The sequence below is a fragment of the Pyxicephalus adspersus genome, chromosome 4 (assembly GCF_032062135.1).
Source record: "Pyxicephalus adspersus chromosome 4, UCB_Pads_2.0, whole genome shotgun sequence".
In the NCBI taxonomy this organism is placed as follows: Eukaryota; Metazoa; Chordata; class Amphibia; order Anura; family Pyxicephalidae; genus Pyxicephalus; species Pyxicephalus adspersus.
This window is the reverse complement of record NC_092861.1, coordinates 97,281,085-97,291,460: the sequence shown is the minus strand read 5'-3', so window position 1 is coordinate 97,291,460 and position 10,376 is coordinate 97,281,085. Positions and strand designations below refer to the sequence as shown.

Genomic DNA, 10,376 nt, shown 5'->3' with positions numbered 1-10,376 from the left:
GTCAGTGCTTTTTGGAGAAAAGAGGGAGGGATGGCCGGTAAGCAGGAGGGGGTGGATGAATTGAGAAGGTGAGGATAGTGAAAGCTAGATGTGGAAAAAGGTTGAAAACAAAAAGGTGGTTAAGTGCGGGAAATGTTTTTAAGTGAAAAATGGCTAGTGCAAATAGAGGGATGGAAAAGCAAATTGGTTTAGAGGGGTTTGGCCGAGAGGGGGGCGATGATCCGAGCTACCTGAGTCATGCTATGTGCTTGATATGTGGACTCATATGTGTTTATAGATTGTAAATATTGTTATTACTGTTTTGAGATAAAAGGCTTATACTCCAACCTGTGTGTTCATTTAGCTGCAATGGTTAATGTTATATGCTAGGTGTAGTGGTTCCTCAAGTGCTGTTTTATTTTACTGTTATTATTTCTGGTTAATGTCCCAGGAAGAGAGCCCCTCTGCTAACAGAGACCCTGTCCTGGGTGGAGGCCCTGCCAACTTTAATATTACCCTCACTCTTCCACATAGCAAAGGCCCAGGATCCTCTCTGTTATCTACAGGCTAGCCCCACAGCCTGGTTTGTGAGGGTCATTTACATGACCGCCCCCCCCCCCCCAAACCAGGGCTACAGAAGTCTACTGTTTAGAGTCTACTCTAAAGGCTCTTTGTTTTATGATGAGCAACTGTACAGCATTAACTCTGGACTTCCTGAAATACACAAGAAAACCAGTCAGACAGCTGAGGATTGAGTGGCAATATGCTCATATCAGTCATCTAAGCCGGTTTAAAATGTATAATGTATAAAAACCGACAGCAGGAGAGGCTTAGTTTACTCGCGAGCTGTCCATCAAACGAAGGCGGGCGGGTGCTGTGTGGGTGGGGCTTGGCCCTAACGCTTCAAGTACCTTCATTCTTCCTGTTGGTAATTGCTGGGGGTTTGTATGAGGAACAGGAGACATGTAAGTAAACGGCAGTTTTTTTTTTCCGCATCCCTAGTAAATAATCCGTAAACAGTGCTGCATTGATTAAATGACATTTATTCAGCCTACACGTATACAGATCGCTGCACTTCGCACACACTTTCTGTGCCAGGTTCTGCAATCTTACCTTTACAGCACTTCAATAGACTTCCGGGTGGATTGTAATCATTTGCTGCATATGAAATGTCTGTAGATAGGTGCAGGTTCGGTTAATTTTGGAATGAATTACACTGGGCTGGTGTGAATAGACTATTCATTCCAAAATTAACCGGATAACTTCGGTTAATTTTGGAATGAATAGTCTATTCACACCAGCCCAGTGTAAATACAAGATTTCCAGGTCAGCCTATCACCGGGTGTTTCTTGTAAACCGTGGGGGGGGGGAAACAAATTCCTTCCTGGTGTATATATAATCTAACGACAGAACTATTTGTAAACGTGAAAAATCCTTATTTATCCTTTTCACAACAACATTCTATATTGATTACAAAGTTTGTGCTCTGTAAATAATGAAACCACACATGGAGGTGTCAGTTTACTTTAGTTTACACTCCTTGCAAGTGCTACCCCTAACCAAGTGCTGGGAGGGTGCACTAACCTATATCTAAATGGGCTTTAAACTGCCAGGTATTTATGCAAAAATTAAGAAAAGTTGCATTTATTTGTGTGGGTTTTTGTAATCTACGCTGGCTATTTAATATCTCTGCTACTGTAAGATTTCACTCCAATCAAGATTACACTAGGAAAGTAAAACCACATTGTAAAGGACAATTGTGTTTTATGGGTGTCTAGCAAATATCAAAGATAATTTTTTCTTGAAACATTTTCTAGCAGTTTGTAGATACCACTTGAATTTTGTATTGTAACAGAAACCACTGCAAATGTGTGAATCTCATTGCTGCAAGATTTTTGCTATGGATGTTTTCTTGAGTGGTAGCCTGTAAACTAGTAATGCCAATAATAACTATCAAGCTATCTATGGGATCATTGATAGAATCCCTTTCCCATCAAGTGTAATTGAAATTTCACCTCCTTTACTTTTTTCACATTAGATAATAAAGCCATGAATTTGGCACAACTGCCAAACTAGGATTTTCAGAATGCCAGGTCAGCAGTTGTTGTCAGCTACAGGTTCCCTCTAACATAGAACCACAAATCTAGTCAGCAATTTCTGTATATTGGCATAGCACTTTTATTTTTTTCTCCAGTAGAGGGGGGAACTGATTAATTGGACAACACGTGTCTGGGAAATCTGTCCTGGTTAATATGGTTTTCTGCATTATAAGAAAATACCCCTCTTGTCCCATTGGCTGTTTGACTAGTTTGAGGGCTTGTTTCTTCAGTGCAACAAATATTCTAGGGAGCTTTACATTCTAATGTGATGTCTAAACACTTGCTCTATTCAATGAGTTATTTCATAATACAATACAATACATTGCCGTAGCTGCAAGCCTATTTTGAAATTATCTATGTACAATCATGACCAAAACTATTGGCCTCCCTCCATATATGTCAGAAAATGCACCACTTCTCCCAAAAAATGGGAGAATTTACAATTTTTTCCATTTCCAAAATCACTATAATAGAGGCCAGTTATAAGGTTTTGATGAGATGTACCTGGTCCCGGTTAGGATCCATAAAGCCATTCCCTCTGTCTCCCCTCTTTGTTTTTGAGGATGTGGTCAGACTGGCACTGTATTCCATGCTTGTTGCAGATGTCCTAAACTTCAGAGAATTGTGATCTGCATTTTCAACCTAATACGCTCTGTCACCCAGGTAAACATCCCAAGAAAAATAGAGTGTGCTCTTCTGTCCCAATTTGAGGATTTAGCTCCGAAACCGTTAACTAGACTAAGTAAATATATGCTGTTAGCTGCTCAGATTACAGGGTTCTTCCCAGGTCCTTTTAGCTAGGCGCACCACCCAGCACTTTTCAGCACATATCCGGCTGTTTTTGGGTGGTTACTAAAGAGTTTGGTCACAATACAGGGGCTGCCACCCACCTACAACTTCTTCCCACCTGGGTTAAAAAAAAATTCAAAAAAAAAATCAGTTGAGCACTGGATTACCATTGCTTGTTACTGGAAAGCTTCCATTATTCCCCTTGAGTTCACCAAAAAAAACTTAACTGTATAATGGTCAATGACAAATTGACCTGTACTCTTAAAAACAACCTTAACAAGTTCTAAAACACGTGGGGCTCGTGGTTAGATTATATTCGTATTATTCAAGCAGGGAACCCTGACCCCCCCCCTAGTGTAACCCTTACTCCTTATCCCCCCCCTTATTTTTTGATAATTTTTAATTCTTAATTTTTTTTTCTTCAGTTTAAATTTTAAATGTTTACAAAGAGGGTGAATGAATAAAAGGTACCTCCACCCGCTAACCTTCATGATATCGCTCTTGATATAAACTTGATATGCCTTTATACCTCACAAGTTTTAAATCTGTGAATAACGCTATATTTGTACTATTGCACTTATTTGTATTATTTTTTTTTTTTTATTCTCAATATTGGAAAACTATTGCCTGCTGTATTTAGACTTTGTAACCTAGGAGGTGTTGAACTATGTTTGACCTGTTTATTCTACTGATGTCTGGTTACTGGTTGGCGCTCTTCTTCTTTTGTTTTGAACTCCCTATTTGCCCCTTAACCCCCCCTCTTTTTTAACTTTTTTTCTCTGCCTGGTATTCTATGCTAATTTGTTGTGTAATGTTGTTGTTTACTTTAGTTGCAGAAGTTTGAAAAAAAAATTAAAAACCTTTGAAAAGGCTCCATTGATTTGAATCGAGGTGTTTTTGCGCATGTATAAACTTTAAAATGTCAATAGAGGCATTTTTAGCCATTTTCACACGTTAACAGGTGTGGACACTTTTTAATACAGTTAATCTCACAATGAAAGGATGATTCCCCCAGCTGCATTCATGACATGAGCACAGCTGTGGACTCCTGACAGTGTGGTATCCCCAGGCACTAGAGGGCAAATGAGGACAAGTCTCCCTATTCACCTCTAGTGCTAATTGGCTGAGAAAAGGGAAACTCTGATAACACTTTAGCACATGTGGGTGCAAAACATGTGCCCATGCTCCGCTAGGGAACCCGAGGGCAATGTCCTCATAGGACCCCTCCCTTTCAGCGAATAAGTGAGAAGTTCCATGTACCCCTGTACTCATTCCCCAGGGTTAAAATTAAGACCTATAAATTCATAAATAAGATCACAGCAAAATGTTTTTTTGTGTTTTAAAGGCACTTTTAGTGTTTTTAAATGCTTGTAAAAACACATATAAATGCTGTAAGAGCGTTTAAATGCATTTTTAAATAGTCTGTGTAGACCCAGCCTGAGATACTAAAAATGAAAATTGTCTATAGAAACAATGAGGTGGACAGAATACCTGTTTATAGGCCAAATGTGCTTCCAAGTTGTGCCCTTTCTAGAGTGAGCTTTTCCTAACAAAGGCAGAGATGGTGTTTTAGGCTTTGTACACCTGTGCAGTAATTGTCGTTGGAAAAGATCTTTCATGATTCTGACTAGCGACTGCACAATCTAGCCAATGATAGTGGCTAGATCAGCTGACTACCTTATTCAAATCTAAAAAAACCTTTAGTTATACTTTTAAGGTATAAGAGATATTTTATCTTTGTGCATACACTGTTTCAAGACCACAAGTCCATTCTGTTCTTGACATCAATGCATGAATACATAATAGAGACATAGAGTAGTCCTATTTGTGTATAAATTGCTAAGGGGCCCTTCTTTTCTAAACCAAAAAAAAAGTAGGCGATGTGCCAAACAAGAGTTTCCATACAGAGTGTGTATATGTATAGAACACATTTTTTTTTAAACATTCTTTATAACTTTCAAAGGGGTACAGAAAGAAAAAAGGGAAGGGGAGGCATAAAATACAATTGCATCAAAATATGGCAAAACAAATGCGCAATACTTTGTGCAATTTTTTAAATATAATGTTTTAAACAAGCTCCTAAAGCCTGGTATACAAAGTCATAAACGAACTTACATATAAGAGCATTCAGGAACAGTTACAAACAAAAGAAAAACGTAAAGGTGGGGTGAGGAAAAGACGGGGGGGGGGGGGGGGGGGGTGATGGGGGAGACAAGCTTTATTACTGGGGAGGAAGCCTTCATGGGGAGTCTGTTTAGAGGTAGCCACCAAAAACCTACACAAAGGGGAAGTTTAATGGGCCGTTAAGATAATACGCCACTATTTTAAATGAGGACAAAATAAGCATATTCGTTGGATATCGTGAATTGCGATCAGTAAATCCATGTGTTAGCCACCTTCCTGCCGGTGCCTTGAATGGAAGACGTAAGGTTCTCAACGAGATGTTGACTGTAAGTAACCATAAACAGATTGTAGGTGGGTCAGGATTCTGTCAGTGGGTGGCCACACAGGAAATAGCGGCCATAATAAGGTGCCTGACAACTGAGCTCTTGTAAGCCTTCAGAGTTGTGTTGTAAGAGGAAAAAAGCCAGGTCATCCGGAATATGCCGGTCTCACATTTTCTGAACTATGGACCTAACTGTAACCCAGAAATTCCTCAGGAGGAGGCATCTCCAGAATATGTGGAGGAGAGAACCTTTCTCTGTCTGACACCTCCAGCAGCGATCTGATACATCTGGGAAGATGTGATGTAATTTCTCCGGGGTGTGATACTACTGCGAGACCTATTTGTAGCAAGTTTCCTGATACCTGCTAGCAATGGATGTCTTATGGGTCCGGTATGGGATACAATCCTTTTGCTCTGTAGAGAGCGATAACCCCAGTTCTGTCTCCCAGGACCTGAGAAATGTGGGTGTGTAGTTGGGGGGTGAGGTCTGCAAGAGCCTGTAGACAGCGGATAAAGTGTGTCTGACACCACCCTCCCCCAGGCATAGTTGTTCAAAGGGTGTGGGGGGTCTGCAATAAAGAAGAGCCGATCGGAGGGTAGCCATAAAGTAGGAGACCTGTAGGGCTTTCCAAAAATCTAATTGAAACCCTCCCGTACTATCTCCTAACTCCTCATGTCCAATCCACCTGCCTGATCTAATAAAATGCATTGCTCTGCATATGCCAGAGGATAGTAACTCTCCGAACCTCCCATCTTTCAAACCAGGAGGAAAAGAAGGGGTTGCCTAAAACAGGTAAAAGAGAAGATGGAGGGGGCGAAAGATGTAATTGGAGAAAGTTCCATACAGCCAGCTCCCATGTGCAACCAATCCTGGGATGAGATATAATTTCTGGAAAAGCCGATATTGGCAACCATGGGAGAAGGTGTAGGGGTGTTGGGCAAAAATTTTGTTCCAGTGATATCCATTGTTTAGAACCCCCATTTCAGCACCAATCCAGTACACGTGTCAGATGGACTGCTAAATAATAGTTGAACATGTTTGGAACCCCCAATCCCCCCTCCAGTTTGTTTCTCATAAGCAGAGACTTTCAAAGTCTGGGAGCTTTGTTACGCCAGATGTAGCTGAAAAGTTTAGAAGTGAGGGTTCTAAAAAAAAAAAAAACAGGATATTTTATGGGCAATGTTTTAAAGATATAAAAAAATCGGGGGAGGATGTTCCTTTTTATAACACTAATGCGTCCTAGCCAGGAAAAGGTCACTTTGTCCCATCTTTCTAGGTCACTGTTCGTGGTTGAAAGCAATGGGAGATAATTTCAGTCATATATGTCAAGGGTGTTTTGGGAATTTTCGTGCCTAGGTATGTAATTGAATGGGGCTCCCAGCGGAAAGCAAATGATTATTTAAGGTGAGAGCAAATGGCGGTCGGGAGTGATATATCTAGAGCTGCTGATTTGGAATAATAAATTTTGAAGTTGGACATGAAGGCAAATACATTCAGGATTGTCATAATGTTAGGCAGAGAGATAATAGGGTTGGTTATGGCAAACAATAAGTCATTGCATAGGCTGGTACTTTCTGGACTGAACACCCCATGTCTATGCCTGTGATAGCGGAGGAGGCGTGGAATGTATGTAGGAGTGGTTCCAGTGTCAGGATGAAAATCAGAGTTGATAAAGGTTGCCCTTTATCAACTCTGATCTTCATTGTGTGCTATTAGAGATGGACAATGGGGCCGATAGCAATCCATTCACTCTCACCATGGCCATAGGTTTAGAGTAAATGACCCGTATCCAAGAGAGCATACGTGGGCCAAGCCCTATGTGTAGGATATTATCCATGTAGAGCCTTTTCGGCATCTGTGGATAATAACATAGGCGGAATGTATTTAAATGTAGCATGGTATATCCAATTCAGCACCCTGGTCGTGTTGGCTCTGTCCTCCCTGCCGGGCATGAAGCCAACTTGATTGAAGTGAATGAGATTGTGCATGACCTTAATCAGTCTGGAGGCAAGGATTTCTGTAAAGAGTTTAAGGTCTTGGTTAAGGAGGGAGATAGCTTGCACAGGAGGGGGATCTTTGCCTTCTTTGGGTATTACTGTGATGGTAGCCTGGAGGGAGTCCAGAGAAAACTGACCTCCGGTAATATGAGAAAACCCACCTCCGTTTCAGGAGGTTATAGGCCGCAAGAAAGTGAGACTCTAAAGTGTTCTGAAATGTTTTATAGTATGATGGGGTAGGCCATCTGGCCCGGGAGTTTTACCAGCAGGGGTGTCTCTTATGGCTATTCCAAGTTCCTCCACCTCCAGCATCTCCCTTTTGGATGCAGTGAGGGAGGGCATTTTGCACTCCCGAGAGATATTTTTGGATTGCCTGCACTCTCTCACCTGTCCTACAAGGGAAAGATGATCCTGAAATGTTGTACAGCGTAGAGTAGTGTTGGCGAAAGCTATATCTTGTTGGTTCTTCACATTTTTATGCAATCTTTTTGTTCAACCCACTGAATTAAAGCTGAAAGTCTGCAGTTCAACTAGTTGTTTCATTTAAAATTCATTGTAATGTACAAAACCAAAATTAGAAAAAAGCTGTCTTCCAAATTTTTATGGACATGACTGTATGTCAAGAGCCTATGTTGAGATAGAACCTTCAGTACTTGGCTATGATTATGAGGTGGAGGGTGGTTGCGACTGCCGCGGGAGGTGCCCAGAATCCAATCTGGTGTGAAATTAAAATCCCCTCCCAGAATCAGGTTCCCCTCTTGTAACCTTTCCAGTTTCTCGATGGCCCTGTTTAGGAAGGAGGCTTGTCCAGTATTGGGAAGATATATGGATGCTAAAGTAACCATCCATGCTTCTAGAATTCCTTTAACAAATAGGGACCTACCCTCCTGACAACCCAGTTGATCCTTAAAATGCCACACAACAGAGGAGGCTAACAGAATTCTAACCCTTTTGGGTTTAGACGAGTCGGTGCAGCTATGATACACTGTAGGGTATCTCTTGTTACCTAGCTTCGGGGACTTGTCTCCATGAAAGTTAGTTTTCTGTATAAAGTCAATTTGCGTTTTTAATCCATGTAACTGCGCAAGTAATGTGGACCGTTTCTTAGGGGTATATAACCCCTTGACATTATATGTTTCAACTTTAATGGGGTTTATAGAGGATACTAAGAAGTTAGGACAGTATGGCAGGAAAGCTACTTCCTGGAGCAGGGACCATGGAGGGAGTGGGGTGGAGACGGGGGAATAAAACAGCAAAATAAAACAAATAAGATATAAACAATTAGTACAAAACACAGTAGGCACAGATCAACTGTGCAAAATCCCTTGGAGAGGGTAGCCGGGCCTATGATTATATGATAATGAAAGCATTGTGTGAATAAGCTAATGTTGGCTGTACAGGGGGAGGGTACATACAAATACCAATTCTTTAAAGAGATCTCAAATTCTAAACATAACCATAAAATTAAAACAGGCCCTAATATCAAATACCTCGCTGGGTCAGGGACCCAGAAACGTAGAGAGGAGGGGAAACCAGTCTCTGTAAACCAAGAGTACGACTAGGTCCTTACAAATGTAGTTCGTGGTCACAGCGGAGCTTGTGGAGTGTTGCAACTGGTCTCAGTGTGGTTTCTTCTGTACTTGCTGCCATCCAAAAGCCGTCGGGGGGTGGGGGGGATCAGAGACGTAGGCAGAGATTTGTAAATCTGGGAGATTTACTTGGGGTAGCTCAAAGTTGACAAGAAAGTCTGCTAACTGCTAAGTCCCCAGTTGGCGAAAAGTGGCGGATTTGCTACCTCTGGGCACATAGAGTTTAAACGGAAAGCCACATCTATATTTGATGTTGTCCTTCAGCAAAGTTAGCAGTGACTTTAATGCTCGGCGGAGCGCTAAGGTGTTTCGAGAGAGGTCGGTCAAGAACAATTATAGATCGATTGCTAAAGGTGAACTCCTCCTGCGATCTGGACTCCTGCATGATAAGTTCTTTATAGTGGTAAGAGTGAACACGGCAGACAACATCGCTAGGTCTGTCTGGATCCTGACTTTTTGGGCCCAGGGTTCTGTGAATAGGATCTATTTCTATAAATTTGTCACTTGGCTTTTGAAGAAGCCCATTAAACAGAGAGATTGTGGCTGCGTGAAGGTCTTTTGGCTTAACCGATTCTGGTAGCCCTCGAATCCGTACATTATTACGGCGGCTCCGGTTCTCCAGATCATTGCTGGTACAATAGTTGTTGAAGTAATACAGAAACTTCATTGAGGGTGTGAGTGTGGTTTTGTACATGAGTATGGAGGTCCTCAGTAGTTTGTTCCACTTCCTCTATTCTGGAGCCGAGGTCAGATTTAAGTGTGGCCAGTTCGGAGCGTTAGGTATAATAATGTGTGTGAGGTACAATTCAAAGTCTGTTTTGGTAGGTAGCAATCTTAAATAGGCATCTTTGTCCTACGTATCCGAAGAATCTATGCAGGTCTGTGGAGGGCTCAGAGGGTGTACAGGTTCCCTGTCTTTCTCTAGTGATGAAGAATGAGTCTTCTTTTGTAAAGTCAGCTGGTTCCAGATCAGACATGGCGGCCTGAGTGGTGTTGAGCAGAGACAACTTTTTTTTTCTAATTTTTGTTCTGTACATTACCACAATTATTTAAATGAAACCACTCAGATGCAGTTGAACTGCTTTAATTCAGTGGGTTGAAGAAAAAGATTGCATAAAAATGTGAGGAAGCTCAAAAGTAATTGGACAATTGACTCCAAGGCTATTTCATCTGCTGGTGTGGACAATTCCTTTGTAAAGTCATTATCAATTAATCAGATAAAAGGCCTGGAGTTGCTTTGAAGGGGGGTGCTTGTATGTGAAAGATTTTGCCATGAACAGACAACATGCCGTCAAAGGAGCTCCCCATGCAGTTGAAACAAGCCATCCTTAAGCTGCAGAAACAGAAAAAACCCAACTAAGAAATTGCTACAATATTAGGTAATAGGAGAGGCAAAATCTACAGTTTGGTACATCATGGGAAAGAAACAAAGCACTGGTGAACTCAGCAAGAGAAACCCCTTCACAACAGCCAACC

At 41.5% G+C, this 10,376-nt stretch overlaps 1 protein-coding gene across 1 annotated transcript in view; it reads left to right on the top strand.

Moving 5' to 3' along the window:
• Positions 1 to 805: 805 nt before the first annotated feature.
• RNASET2 (ribonuclease T2) overlaps positions 806 to 10,376 on the top strand; it is a 35,730-nt gene continuing 26,159 nt past the window's right edge. The window contains exon 1 of the mRNA XM_072409076.1: positions 806 to 944. The gene's annotated coding sequence lies outside the window, so the exon portion shown is untranslated. The remainder of the gene's footprint in view (positions 945 to 10,376) is intronic.